Source organism: Narcine bancroftii, chromosome 7, assembly GCF_036971445.1.
Source record: "Narcine bancroftii isolate sNarBan1 chromosome 7, sNarBan1.hap1, whole genome shotgun sequence".
In the NCBI taxonomy this organism is placed as follows: domain Eukaryota; kingdom Metazoa; phylum Chordata; class Chondrichthyes; order Torpediniformes; family Narcinidae; genus Narcine; species Narcine bancroftii.
In genome coordinates, this window is record NC_091475.1 from 166,813,856 (window position 1) to 166,829,424 (window position 15,569).

Here is a 15,569-nt window from a genome sequence, read left to right on the forward strand (position 1 = left end):
ACCATAGATTTTGCACTCACTGCCCTATAATTTCTGGCCTTTTTCCTGCATCCCTTCTTGAATAAAGGAACAACATTGAGGACTCATAAATCTCAGCCAAGGTATCTGCAATTTCCTCTCGAGCTTCCCAAAGTCTCCTCGTATATACCTGATCAGGCCCTGGAAGTTTGTCTACCTTCATATGCATCAAGACCTTCAGCACCTCATAAACTGTAAGACTGATTGTTCTCAAGACACTATCATTGACTGCCCCAAGTTCTCAGTCTTTGGGGACCTGGCCCATCTCCTGTGGCTCCACATGAAGTTGACTGGATTTGATTCCTGAGGGTACCCATTTTCTCTTTGGTTTCCCTTTTTCTTTTTATGTACTTAAAATCTCAGGATTATCCTTTATTATCTGCCAAAGCTATCTCTTGCCCTCCTGATTTCTTCTTTTAGCTTGCTCCTCAGTTCCTAAAACTCCAGGAATATTCTTTAGGCAAGCAACTTGTCACATGTCTCCTTGCTCTTGACCAGAACCTGAATTTGCCTCAACATGCAAGATTCCCAACACCAGCATGCCTGATCCTTTCCTCTAATAGGAGCATGCATGTCCTGGACTCTTGTCAACAGAGATTTTTTTAAAAAGTCCTATATTCCTTAAGTTCATTTTCCTTCAAACAGCCTGTTCCAATAATCTTGAGCTAGTTCTTGACTTGTACCTTTTAAAGTTAGTTTTGTCCCTATTCTGAATTTTAAGTTCATTTTCCTTCAAACAGCCTGTTCCAATAATCTTGAGCTAGTTCTTGACTTGTACCTTTTAAAGTTAGTTTTGTCCCTATTCTGAATTTTAATTTATGGTCCTGTCCTGTTATCTCCAAAACTATCTTCAACCTAACTGGCCCCCAAAGGCCACACACAAACACTTTACCCACTTGTCCCTCCCAATTTCCCAAGGCTAGATCAAATAGGGCCCTCTCCCTTGTGGGGCCCTCTACATATTGCCAGAGGAAGCTTTCCTGGTAATGGTAACTATTAGTAGAATCCTGCAGATCAAAATAATTCCTCTGCCTGCACATCATTCACCTGACTGGTACCAGATTCCAGACTCTAGATTGTGGAATATACAAGATGGGAACATTGGACAGCTGCTTCTTGAGTCCAGCTGGGATTATATCTCCTGCTTCAGTTTAAGCCAATGGCTGGGGTGGGTTTAGAAGCAATAATAAGGATACGGAGCTTGCCGCAGAGGTTAAAAAAAATGGTGTGAGAAAAAATTATGGCTGTTATTGAGCTAGAAAAAGAAAAAGCACCTCACCCAATATTGGGTGCCCATTTTGAAGCCTTATTTCATTGTGCAATGAGGGGCCAAGAGAGCTGGTAAATGAAGACTGATTTTTTATTTTTGGAATATACTTCATTGGCACATCCTTAGTTCTGAGCATGACTTGCTTCCACTATAGTTCCATGTGTCCTGAAGCAACTTGTATGAGACTGCAAATTCTATCACATATTTGGCACATAGAGCTTGATGGGATATTTTGTGCATCTTCCACCATCTGCATTTGGTCCATGAGGCTCTCGATGTTCTGCACACTCTTAGTTGCTTCTCAGCCAGTTTGAACACACTTGAAGCAGAGGTTCTCACGAGCTGGGAAAGATGGCGTCTCTTTTCAAGATAACTTTGGAACATTAGTCTTTTTCTTTCTTCTAGAGGTGGAAAGTAAAACCAGCTCTTCTATCTTGTACAGTGCTCTCCATAGTATTTGAGCAAAGACACCTTTTTCCTTTATTTGCCCCTGTGCTCCACAGTTGTAAATTTTTAATTAAACATGTGATTAAAAGTGCACATTCCAGATTTTAATAAAGGGTATTTAGTGTACATTTTGGTTTGACCATGTAGAAATTACAGCACTTTTTATAAATAGGGCCCTCATTTCAGGGCATAAAATTTGGGACATACCAATAGTATGTATATTAGTTATGTTTAGTACTGAGTTACATATACCTTGCATCTTCTACAGTGCCCTTTAATGCATCTTCAATGCTTGAAGAGTGTGATTTGTAGACATCACCAGGTGCTGAGTGAATTTCCAGTTTTTAGCTTTGAAAAACTCCTTTGTTGCTTTAGCAGTAGATTTGGAATCATTGTCTTGCTGTAGGATGAAGCACCGTCCAATGAGTTTGAAGGCATTTGCTCAAATTTGAGCAGATGTTTCTATACACCTCAGAATTCAATTTGCTACTGCCATCAGCAATTACATCATCAATGAGGGTAAGTGTGTCAGTACCTGTGGCAGCCATACATGCCCAGGCCATAACACCATGTTTCACAAATGAGGTGGTATGATTTGGATGTTGGGCAGTTTCTTTACACCTCCACACTTTGCCCTTGCCATCACTCTGATGCAGGTCGTATCTGGCCACAAGACCTTTTTGCAGAATTCTGCAAGCTCTTTTAAATACTTCTTGGCAAACTGTAATTTGGCCATCCTGTTTCTGTAGCTAACTAGTGGTTTGCATCTTTCAACATGGCATCTGTATTTTTGTTCATGAAGTCTTCTGTCTCCTGAAGAGTGTTTCTGATCTGTGAGACAGGCATTTGGTGATATTTCTTCATTATGATGAGAATTCTTTGGTCATCAGCAGTGGAAGTTTTCCTTAGCTTACCAGTTGGGCTAAAGGTGATTATTTGGCTCACCAGTATGCTTTTTCTTCTTAATAATGTTCAAAACAGTTGATTTTGATAAGTTTTGACAAAATCTCTAACTGTTCTTGTTTTTCAGCCTAATGGTTTCTTTGACTCTGGTCCTCATGTTGAATAATGGCAACTGTAGATTCCAAAGGCAATCAAAAGATTAGAAGCAAGCCTAGCTCTCTTATACCTGAACCAAGAAAGCAATTAAACATATCTAAGTAATCACAAACACCCAGTTGTGAAGCCAAATGTCCCGTACGTTATGGTATCCTGAAATGAGGGGATGATGTTTTTTTTTTAATGCTGTAATTTCTACGTGGTCAAACGAAAATGTGGGCATTCATGACCCAGGGACAGCCTAAATTCAGAATAATGTTTTATCAAATCTGAACTTATGTCAGGTTGGCTTCACTTCTGCCAAAACAAACAGATACTGTGGAAGACGGCCAGTAAAAGTGGCACAAGAGTATTCATTCAGTCTGAAACAGAGCATGATTGCCCCATACACATCAAATATCTGAGGAAAACTAAACACATAAGAATGAGTTCCTATAATAATAAATACAAAGGTTCCACATATGTACGTACATGCACCAATCCTTTGAATGACAGAACTAATTTACCCTCTTTTCTCTTTAAGTATTCTTATCAGTCCTGGGTGCTTTTGATGAAATTCATTACAATATTGCAGAATTATGGTTGCCATATTGAGTAATTTTTTTTCAATTTAAATTTAGACATACAGCACGGTAACAGCCTCTTTTGGCTCATGAGCCTATACCACCCCATTGCCCTTCAACCCTGGTGCATTTTTTTTTAAGGGCTGGAGGAAACTAGAGCAGCTGGAGAAAACCCATACAGACACGAGGAGAACGTACATACCCCTTACAGACCCCTTATAGACAGCTGTAATAGCATTAAGCTAACCACTACACTAGCCATGCTGCCCTGTAATTTAAGAGTATTTTCTAACTTAAAGACAAAATCAACTCTGGATAACTGTAAAATCAGAACGTTCATTACCTGTGGAATAATCTGTATATGAGATATTATACCTTACTCACTCCCTCTTAAAGATTAAGTGCTGAGTAATTCGATTCAGGAAATCCACTTGTAATAAAAAAAAATTTAGAGATCACTCACCCCTAAATCTTTCTGATATTTTTGATTCCTGTGACAGTGTTTTTGTTCTTGTACAACCTGTTTTGAAGAATGGCAATGTTGATCCATCTGCCATTATGATATTTCCAAGAAGACATGAAATGGTCTATAATGGATTAGGCCATTTCCAGTGGTTAGAGAATTGATGTTGGGGGATTAAGTATTTTTAATGGTTTTTTTTCTGTAGTTGATAGGATAGAAGTACGAAAGAAACCAAATAACTTGAAGGGGGGGGGGGGCATAAAGTTAGAGCAGAGTCCTCAGGGGCCATTGTCAATAAAGTTTGAGAATGGCTGGTTTAGATGTTGAGTATAAGGCCCATCTACTTGGAAGTTTCAGTGAAAGTGCAATGTTGGCTTAGAGAGGATAGAGCTTACATTCAATATCCACAAATAAATATCCTTCAGCAACATGACTTGGCTTTACCACATTGCCTTCTGGTAATTATCATGATGTAACTTAGAAAACTTGGATTAATTTTCATATTTCAAGAGCAACCTCGTGACAAAGACAGACTGTGGTATGATCAATAACCACCCACAGACATGAAGCAAGTAGTCAAAGGCTTTATTAACCAGAAAACCTCAGCATGCCTCTACACGCTGCTGGCTCACATTCAAAGCAGGTATAGAGGGAGAAGACCTCCCATGCCCAGTCCAGCATGGCCATGTCTGTAGTACTGTGTTCCACCACAAAGACATTAGTGAGGAAATTCAAGAATCCATTCTTGTCATGTAATAGTACAGAACATGTAATGTAACACAACATTGCCTTCTGCCTTCCGCAGGCAAAGAGTCACCATTAGTGTTGCCTGCACCCCTTGCAGTGAGAGAGAAAGAAAAGCAAAAGAGTCCCTTCAGACTCGCTGAGTGTCCATGGATTCACCTCCAGCACTCTCACAGCCTCTTCAGCCACACAGACTTCAGTTCAATCCATCAACAACTTGACTCCAGATCCAAACTTCCAATACAATCAGGAAACCTTCAGCACTTGAGGCACTTTAAGAGCCCTTCTTTTCCTGAGCACCCTCTCGAATCCCAGTTCCAAATCCTGGTTCCCATAAGCCATTATCTAGCAGCCTTCAAAGCACCACCACAGCCTTGTGTCAAATGAAAATCAAACTGACAGCAATCTCCTGGTCCACTGGGCACTAGTGATCCCTGCTCTGACACCTGGACTATCCTACAGCAGGCATTTCAAGCCATGGAAATGTACCACAAAATTCCCTAAATTCATTGGAAAGATAGGCCACAAATGTCAGTGTTGTCTCCCAGACCAACATCCCCAATTATTGAGGCCCCAATTACTCTTAATCATTAATGTTGGGCAGGCCAGGTTGGTCATATGTCTGACATCCAGCCTTGAAACAGGCACTTGGTTCCAAACTCTGTCATGGGAAGACAAGAGGAAAGATTTAAGGATGTGCCTAAAACCTCCTTGAAGAAATGCAATATCCCTGCTGACACCTGGAGATCTTTGGCCCATGACTGCTCAAGAATATTGGGTAGTATTACCAAGAACCTTGATGCTATGCATCAGGAGACTTGCTCCATAAATAACAGGAAATACCCACCACCCACCTGCCCGACCCATTCGCTTACTGTCTGCCTCATGAGGAAATGTGGATCTCACATTAGCCTCATTGCTACCTTAGAACCCACAAAACCACAGCAGAAGTAACCCTTAGAAGGCATAGTTTTGGATACTGATAAAAGTCAGATTTTGGTTAATGGCTACTTGATTTCTAAATTCAATCTCCTGTTTCATGAGAATTTAATCTACATTTGGATGCCAGAGACAACCTTATTTTGATACAGAAATATCAATTGAACTCTGAAATATATGGACATTTTTATTCTGGAAATGTTTTTACTTGAATATCTTTGCTCCCAAAATAATTCTCCATGGATTTGTTTGGCAGCAGTTATGACTTTTGCCTTCATAGTCCTGTGTGACACTACAATAAGCAGATTTAATAATCATTATAGGTAATGAATTGTTTAGTCTGTTCTGCGTGACAGAACATATTTATGATCAGCTGATTTCCGTCTGCCCAAGGACTCCAAATTGTTCCTGTTCAATGGGTTAAAGCAGTTTTGTGTGGTTCCTAACTTTATAGGATTCCCTTCTATCGTGTGTTTGTCAACAGCATCTTTTTGTATTTCAATTTTCCAGTATTCACTATTTATCTTTGAAATTCTATCATATTTCAGACTGGAAAAAACTGAAGCAATACTTCGAATCTTTTAAACAGATGTGTTGGGGGAAGAAACATGTTTGATGTCCATTGAACCTTAAACTTGGGATTTTGGAAGCTACAGATGGTGGTATATTCAGTAAGAGAGTGATGTTCCCAAAAATAAGGAGAAATGTGCTTACCAATTGATGTAGAGAAAAGGTATTATTAAAATTAGAGCAGCTACGTGGTAACTGAGAGGAGTATATTTATTAAAATGTTATAGATAATCTTATTCAAGCAGCAAGGGGTGCTGAAATGAACTTGTCCCTTTTCATTCCATGCCTCATTTATAAGTAACTACAGCCACTGTGCACTTCGCTCATTCAACAATGAATCACTTAACACATCAAAATCCAATTAACACTATATTATGAAATTTCCCTTTTCAGGTTCTCAGTTGCTGGGCAAGGGCTTCTTGATGATACAGCTGCTGAGTACTTAAACATTTTTGTTCAATCATCCATCTGTCTATTTAAATTTGTTTCTACCTATGTCAACTTAACTTCCCATTTTATCTTTCTAAATTAGCTGACTAGCAATGTGACCTTGCAGCACAATTCTTCATGAGGCTTTAATTGGGCAGAGTTGGGAATGAAGATCATTTTAATAAAGCAAAATCTAGCTCCACAGATTTCTCAAACATCTCTCTGGATCACTTCATGGCCTTGGGTTTCTCTCTGTTTGATAATCTGACATTTGATTTGATGATGAGAAAGGTCATTACATTAAATATGGGGAAGACTGAAGCCCTTGTCTCAACCACAAACTTGGCGATTCTCCCCATTAGAGGAGACCCTGTAAAACTGAGCCTGACTGTTTTCAGCTTGGATTTTATTGTTTATTTGTTTGTTTGTCTCTGGGCAGAGTTTTTGTCCACATACCTACCCTATCATTATGACTGGATGCTTATTTTCTCCCCGTTACACGAGACCCTGTGGAACTGAGCCTGACTGTTTTCAGTTTGGATTTTCTTGTTTGTTTGTTTGTCTCTGGGCAGAGTTTTTGTCCACATACCTACCCTATCATTATGACTGGATGCTTATTTCCTCAGCTGAAACCATCATCTAGGCCTTTGTTATCTCTTGACTGTGCCAAGGTACCTCTGGCTGGCTTCGCACCTTTTATGAATTATAGAGCTAAAGCCAAACCCCTGCTGCTGTGTCTTACTCCCCATCTCTTTCATCTACCATTCCCCTTTGGCCTGGCCATTTTCTCCTGCCCTTTCATCTAATCCCTCCATCACTCAATATTTGCAACATCAATCCTAAAGCTCTCTCGATCTCTGCTCTTCAGCATTGCCCTTCAGGGGGTATCCTGATTTAATTGTTGCCATGATGGCATGTTCCCACAGCAAAAGTCCGAGATCCTGGAATTCCTTCTCTATCTCCAAAAGCTATCTTGTTCAAATCTGCAGACGTGCATATTTTCAGCTCAGCATCAAAGATCCTTGTCAAATTTTTATATGATAATGGTTATTTAATGCCCTGGAATGTTTCACTATCCTAAATATATTGTAGAATTGAATGTTGTTGTCAGAGTGGATTTTGATCTTTTTATTATTTATCATTCCTCTAATATTCCCCATTTCAATTTGTCTTTTGGTTGGAGGAGACTTCTGCTGACCAGCAACGTAACAAATCAAACGGAATTCAAACAATATGCCATGTTCTGATGTGATTTTTTCAGTGAGTACGCTACTAACTCATTAAAAATAGCCAGCACATTTCCCCAGAACAACGATAGTAAGGCCCAGAGGACATCTGTTTCAGGGTGAGTGGAGGAAAGTTTAGGGGAGACATCAGAGACATGATTTTTTTTTTACACAGAGTGGTGGGTGCCTGGAATGGATTGTTTGGCATGATGCTGAAGGCTGGTACAACTGGGACATTTAAAATATTCTTGCATTGACATGTGGATGGAAGCAAATTAGAGGGTTATGGACTGTGAGGTTGTGAAAGATGAGATTGAGGTTGACACAGATTTGCACAACATGATATGCTGATGGGCCTGTGCTGTGCTCTAACGTTCTATGCTCATTTAAAGGCTCAGAATACTAAAAGTTATGGAGCAGAAGATGATTGTGCCTTTTTAAAATGAGTCAAATTAATCAAGAGAAATAGGACACTATAAATGCGGGAATTTCAAAACAAAAACAGAACATTTCAAAAACAGCAGGCCAGGCTGCATCCATGGAGAAACAACCAGAGTCAATGCCCCATGTTTATCAGAGCAATTAATAAAGGATCATTGACCCAGCCATGGGCTTTCTGTCCCCAATGATGTTGAGTGCTTCTAGCATTGTTGGTTTTCGTGACTATCTAAATCAAGTTAAACTAATCCTACTTGTCATCTTGGAAGCAGCTTTTAAAATTGTGGCTTGTCAGGTGCTTATCTAATTTTGATATAGTGGGAATATCTGCTTGAGACACCCTTTGAGTGAGTCTTGGATTAGTTGGTTTGTTGCTGCACAGTGAAAAACATTTGGCCCATTAAGTTTATGCCAGCTCCTGATGGCTCATCATTCCTCTTTTCCCCAGCACGTAATTTCCTTCGTTTTGTTGGATTTTGTATGATTGCATACATAGTGGTGCAAAGCCACGAGTTTCCTTGAGCTACCTTTCTTAGCCCTGTCCTCTCCCCATCTCACTTTTCAGCTTTATCTTCTACCCTGCCACCTGTATCCACATATTACCTCTTACCTGTTAGTTAATGCTCCCCACTTTCCTCTTCCTCTGTCATCTCCTCTCCTGCTCTTCCCACATTTTTATTCAGATGTCTACCTGTTTTTCATTACTCCTGATGAAGGGCTCAGGCCTGAAACATTAGTTACCTTTTACTTCCTTTCCTATGGATGCTGTGTGACTGCTGAGTTTCTCCAGCACTTTTGTGTATTGCGCTCACCCTCGCCATCTCCAGATTTCCTTGTTAGCCGCAAGCTCCTAAGGTTTAATTCCTTGGTCTCTTCAGTGATGGCTGCTTCCACAGGCACAGAACTAGATAGGTGTACTCGGTGTCCTGGGACTAGAAAAAGAGATTATGCAAGATTATAATTCTGATTGCTATTTGGTAATTCCTCTCCATAGTTTACATTTGAATGTATTTTTCTCCAGACAGAAATATTCCATAAAATGGGGGTGTGAGAAGCTGCCATCCTTGGGACTGTGATGCACCATTGGTCAATGGCATTGAGAGAAGAAATTTCATTTTTGAAATTTTGGAATTGTTTTTCAATAACTGCAGTTTAATATCTGAAAAAATTATGAAGATGTAAACCAGGACAATCCTGTGTTCCAGCAATTTTTAATATTTATTTTTGTTCACTTTGACCCAGTGGTAATTCTGCTTCACTTCCTCTCACATGATAATTGATGGAATATCCCTTACCACCAGCCTCTTACTGAGTGGGCACTGGTTCTCCATCCATTTTCCATAGGATTACAGAGTTCCACTTCACCCACTTCTTCAATCAGCATTATGACCTGTGAGCAATCTGGGATATCTAATGAGCTTCTCCATTTCTGGCCTCCTTTGCTTCTTTGATTTTAACCACTGAGAAAGCAATCTTATTTTTAAATTTCTGTCTATAAATCATTATTTAGTAACTTTTATCAAGCTTTTGCTCGCCAGTCCAAACTTTTTTTTTTGCAGTTTGATATCAGATTTTGTTTAATACCCAGAGGAATAAAGTTGTTGCTGGGTTCTCAGCAAAGAGAATTGTTAAGTGTTGAATGGCTAACTGTTGTTACCAGCGATATGAAAAGCCATCTTGCTAGACAACCATCCTTATTACTATTTTCCCATCTCATCTGCTCGTGCATTAAGAAATGAGAATTGAAAAAGGAAAAATAACTGTGGATTTTGATTCTGTGTCTCAGATTTTTTTTGTAGTGTTTTATGAATTCCAAAAGAATGAATTTTCATCACCTGACCAGCCTGTAAAGAGCGGGTTGCCCATATAGGAAACACACGCTGAAAGCAGGGTGATGGAATTCGGGAAATTGAGAGGAATAAATGGAAGAATTTTAGAAAACATAGGGATGACATGCTAAATGATCTTGAAATACTGCAAGTCTACATGAGTCTTTTAAAAGTTGAAAATCATCTAATTTGAGGCGTACTTGGATAGTGGGAACTTTAACTACATCTTAATCTCTATGTGAGGGGTGCAGGACAAAGTGGCAACTCTGTCTGCCTTACAGTAGACAAAAAGTTAAAGAATTTCATTTATGTTACATTCTAAATGTAGTATTACATGATGATAATGGAACCTTTACAGAATGGAAGGATAACATTTGATGTGAAGTTTATCATGTCACTGATATTGAGTTAAAGAAAATGTCTCTTAACAGGTGACCATCTTGAAATTTTTTTTGCCCTCAATTTTCACAAAATATTCTTATGAAAAGTCACTTTACAATATATACTGGGTGTGGTGAAACACTGTAAAACATGTATTGTACTGGTTGGCCTGCCCCGATACTGTAACTCCTCCCCTTCAGGATTCCCAATGATGGCGATACTGCCCAATTGCCTTCCTTGGTACTGTCTTGGAATTGGGCCAACAGCACGTAAGATGTGCATGTAAGTTTATAGTGATTAAAGCCAATTAATCTCAACTTCTGACTGTTGGGTCTAATTGATAGTGCTACACTGGGTACAAAATGTATTCCAATACAAGGGCACAAAATTGCTGGAGGAACTTAGCAGGTCTTGCATCATCCATAGGAGATTTGTGTGTTTCACTTAAATATAAGGGATTGCAGTTCATTGTGGAGACTCTTAAAATTATCATCCAGCATCTCTCCTCTTCATTTAAATCTCATCAAGTTAATGTTATACAACTTTACATTTTGACATAGTATCAGGATGGTTGCATGAGATTACAAAAGATGTAGTTTTAGGGCTTATGAAGAATATAAAGGTGGATAAGTCTCCGGGACCAGACGGGATCTTTCCCAGGACATTGAGAGAAGTGAAGGAGGAAATAGCAGAGGCTCTGGCGGTAATTTTCCAAATGTCATTAGATATGGGGATAGTGCCGGAGGATTGGCGCATTGCGCATGTGGTTCCGTTATTTAAAAAGGGTTCAAGGAGGAAGCCTGGCAACTATCGGCCTGTAAGTTTGACGTCTGTGGTAGGTAAATTAATGGAGAAAATTCTTAGAGATAGTACTTATAAACATCTGGATAGACAGGGTCTGATCAGGAGCACTCAACATGGATTTGTGGGAGGAAGGTCATGTTTGACCAATCTGATTGAATTTTTTGAAGAGGTGACTAGGAATGTGGATGAGGGTAGCGCAGTGGATGTTGTCTATATGGACTTCAGTAAGGCCTTCGATAAGGTACCACATGGAAGGTTAGTTAGGAAGGTGCAGTCTTTAGGTATAAATTTTGAGATAGTCAAATGGATTGAACATTGGCTGAAAGGGAGAGGCCAGAGAGTGGTAGTGGATAATTGTCTGTCAGGTTGGAGGCCAGTGACCAGTGGTGTGCCTCAAGGATCTGTATTGGGCCCATTGTTGTTCGTTATATACATTAATGATCTAGATGATGGGGTGGTGAATTGGATTAATAAATATGCAGACGATACTAAGATAGGTGGAATAGTGGATAATGAAGAAGGTTTTCAAGGATTGCAGAGGGATTTGGGCTGCTTAGAAAAGTGGGCTGAAAAATGGCAGATGGAATTTAATGCTGATAAGTGTGAGGTGCTTCATTTTGGTAAGAAGAATCAGAACAGGACATATGTGGTAAATGGGAGAGCATTGATGAATACAGAAGAGCAGAAAGATTTAGGAGTAACGGTACATCGTTCCCTGAAGGTAGAAACTCACGTGAATAGGGTGGTGAAGAAGGCTTTTAGTATGCTGGCCTTTATCAATCATTGCATGGAATATAGGATTTGGGAGGTGATGTTGAGACTGTATAAGACGTTTGTGCGGCCTAATTTGGAGTTCTGTGTGCAGTTCTGGTCGCCTAATTATAGGAAGGATATAAACAGAGTGGAGAGAGTGCAGAGAAGGTTTACCAGAATGTTACCTGGGTTTAAGCATCTAGATTATAGGGAGAGATTGGACAGATTAGGTCTTTATTCTTTGGAGCGTAGAAGGTTGAGAGGGGATTTGATAGAAGTATTTAAGATTATGAAAGGGATAGACAGAGTGGATGTGGATAGACTATTTCTGTTAAGAGGAGGAAAGATTAAAACAAGAGGACATGAGTTAAATATTAAAGGGCAGAGGTTTAGAGGTAACATGAGGGGGAACTTGTTTACTCAGAGAGTGGTAGACGTGTGGAATGAGCTTCCGGGAGAAATGGTGGCGGCGGAGTCAATTGTATTATTTAAGAAAAGGTTGGACAGGTGTATGGATGAGAAGAAGATGGAGGGTTATGGGCATTGTGCAGGGAGGTGGGACTAGAGAGGGGTGTTTGGTTCGGTGGGGACTAGAAGGGCCTAATGGCCTGTTTCCGTGCTGTAAATTGTTATGTTATGAATTGTTTGGTGGTTTTCTGCAGAAGGGAGCTATAAATTTCAAGAAAGCCCATTCCACGTTTGCTGTTATCTGAGTTGGGTGAGATGCTGTAATAAATTGATAAAATAGTACCTCTGCTGGAAAGGAATGAGATCAAAAGACTGTTACACCAGAATAGGAAGCTATTTAGCCCATGCCAGCACCTTAATCTGATCCTTGCATTATCCCAGAGCTAATTAATGTACCTCTCTGTGTAGATGTTGAAGAGAGTAAGGCCAAGCTTACCTCTGTGCCTTAACTACATTTAAGTAGTCTGCTGGAGTACACTGCCTGGACTAACAGATGATGAATTTACCATTGGTGTATGGATTGCCAGAATTACTGGAACATTTAAATACAGGGACAAATAGTAATATCATATGAAGAGTATAGGGACAAAATTGGGAGTTTAAATCTTGTATGGATATGTGATATATTTGTGATACAAAAGATTAAAGGAATAAAATATGGGGTCAGGTAAACTTAACCCCCATTTTAAATAATCTTGAAGGTAGCTTCAAGCCAGCAGTTGGAGTGTGTATGTAATGTCAATGCTGTTCACCACCCTTGTACAGATCAGTTGTGTACAAGTGATCTTGAATTGGTTTTTGCATTCTACTGCCACTTTGTATTTCTGGATGTTTTCATGAATGTGCATATCATGAGTACCTGTAGATTATTGGCAACAATATTTAGTGAATAGGTTTACAATACATTTCAGGTGCATGTCATACAGAAACATTGCAATGATAGACTTTGAGGCAGTTTCTTTTGACATCTGCAAATATGTAGTCCCACTGTCATGAGAAATTTATGCCAGTCATGTATTAAATCCAAACAGATTAATGCAGAGATTAACTTGAAGATGAGCATTATCAAGTTGGAGGTAATCAATTAATTTAATCTGAATGTTGCTTGGCTACTAGCCATTCAGCATTGCTCTTCCAGGGATTTTGATGAAATATAGAACTTGAATGCACTTGCATGAGATCATTTTGAGGCAACTGATTTTAATCCTAAATGCTCATAAAATGGATCATGATGAATAACATTTGGTTAAACTTTGATCTATCCTTTGGATTTTTTTTTATATACACTGTTTGGCCTTAATGATCCAATTGTCCATATTACAACTGTGATGGCTTCCAAAAGTACTTAATCAGCTGTAATGTAACATAAGCCTTCCTAATATGGTGATAAAAATGTCAAATAAATCAGTCTTGTTTCTTTTAATGATTTTCGGAAGAAATAGCTTTGACGATGATGGAAGCTGAATGAATGGAATGGGTCATCCAAGTGTTGATAATATTGGGGCAATTGTGTATATGATATGCAGCTATAACCTCAATGGAGCAGACCATGTGGGATTTGAAATCCGGAATCCTGAATTTAAATTCCAGTGCTACGGGAGTTAAGACAACATGAAAAATGTAATTCAGCAGTAAAAATACCAGCCAATCTTTCCCTGTTCAAGAGTAGGAAGCACAATTAGACAACTCCCAAGCCCCTTTCAATTTCTACCACCCACCCATCATCCCATCACACATTTTCCACTGCCTACTTTTCTTTTCGAGTCCTTGCCCTTTTTGACTTTGCCTCTTTAATCCTCTGGTCATTTTAAAAAATTCCCTGAACCTGTTGATTTCTGCTTGTTTTACTTTCCCTAGTGACCTCTCTCTCTGGTTCTCATTTCACTTCCATCCATTTCCCCTTCATTCCAATAGCATCCGCCTACCCTGCACAGAAACAGCTCACCCCATCGTCCCAAAGACAAGGGGTGAAGCGATTCATTCGCATTTCTAGTTCCTTTCCAAATTGTATTACATTCACAACTCTAAAGTTTTTCCCAAAATAACTTTGCCTTGAAGATAAGTTCCCTTTAATTACTGAGGTGCAGCCATTTAAAACTGTAATATCGTAGCCTTTTGATTTAATCCTACGTTATCCACCATAGTAACCCCTGTTTCAAAAGAATTAGAGAGTGCTTTTTGGATTACTGAGAAATGACTTTAAATCCTCTTGTGCTTACCTTTTGGAGTTCTCAGGCAGGAAATGGACAGGGATTTGGGACAAAACTTTTAAACTGTGTTCAGCAAATAGCACAAAGTTAGATTGAAAGATTCATATCACACAGAATAAAATTAAAAATAAAATGGTGGTCAACATGGTACTACTGAGATTTTGACTCAAGGGCTTGAGATATTATTAAAACCTCAGTAGATGTGATAAGTGTGCACATTTTGAAGCAATTTATGTAATTCAGCAGCCAGTAATTTATCAGCAATTATATGGCGAGCTCTCCACTGGCCACCGTGACAGAGGTGCACCAAAGAAAAGGTACAAGGACTGCCTAAAGAAATCTCTTGGTGCCTGCCACATTGACCACCGCCAGTGGGCTGATAACGCCTCAAACCGTGCATCTTGGCGCCTCACAGTTTGGCGGGCAGCAGCCTCCTTTGAAGAAGACCGCAGAGCCCACCTCACTGACAAAAGGCAAAGGAGGAAAAACCCAACACCCAACCCCAACCAACCAATTTTCCCTTGCAACCGCTGCAATCGTGTCTGCCTGTCCCGCATCGGACTGGTCAGCCACAAACGAGCCTGCAGCTGACGTGGACTTTTTTACCCCCTCCATAAATCTTCGTCCGCGAAGCCAAGCCAAAGAAAAAAAAAGAATTTATCAGCAACAAGCAGTTAACTTTTTTAGAATAACAAATATGTTGTCAGAATGCAAATAAATCGATATCCTTGTTCCTAAAACCACTGTTACAATACAAAAGAAAATGTATCCAAGGAACATGCAAAAGTGCTCACTGCAAACAAAAACAAAATGTGGATTAATGTTGGAGCAGATGGGTTAAATAGAATTCTAGAATCAAAGCACAAGTAAATCCAGAAAGTGCATTGCTTTGTTTATCACTTTTTAATGGTGAGGCTGGATTTGTAAGGTTCTATCACTACAGTCCACAGAGTGGGAA

The 15,569-nt window shown here is 39.5% G+C and overlaps 2 protein-coding genes across 2 annotated transcripts in view; both read left to right on the forward strand.

Moving 5' to 3' along the window:
* The window catches only part of LOC138739338 (coiled-coil domain-containing protein 138-like), a 274,654-nt gene extending 268,474 nt beyond the window's left edge, over window positions 1-6,180 (forward strand). Inside the window, exon 16 of the transcript XR_011342184.1 lies at window positions 6,052-6,180. The gene's annotated coding sequence lies outside the window, so the exon portion shown is untranslated. The remainder of the gene's footprint in view (window positions 1-6,051) is intronic.
* The window catches only part of LOC138739337 (E3 ubiquitin-protein ligase SH3RF3-like), a 380,804-nt gene that overhangs the window by 96,009 nt on the left and 269,226 nt on the right, over window positions 1-15,569 (forward strand). The window lies entirely within an intron of this gene.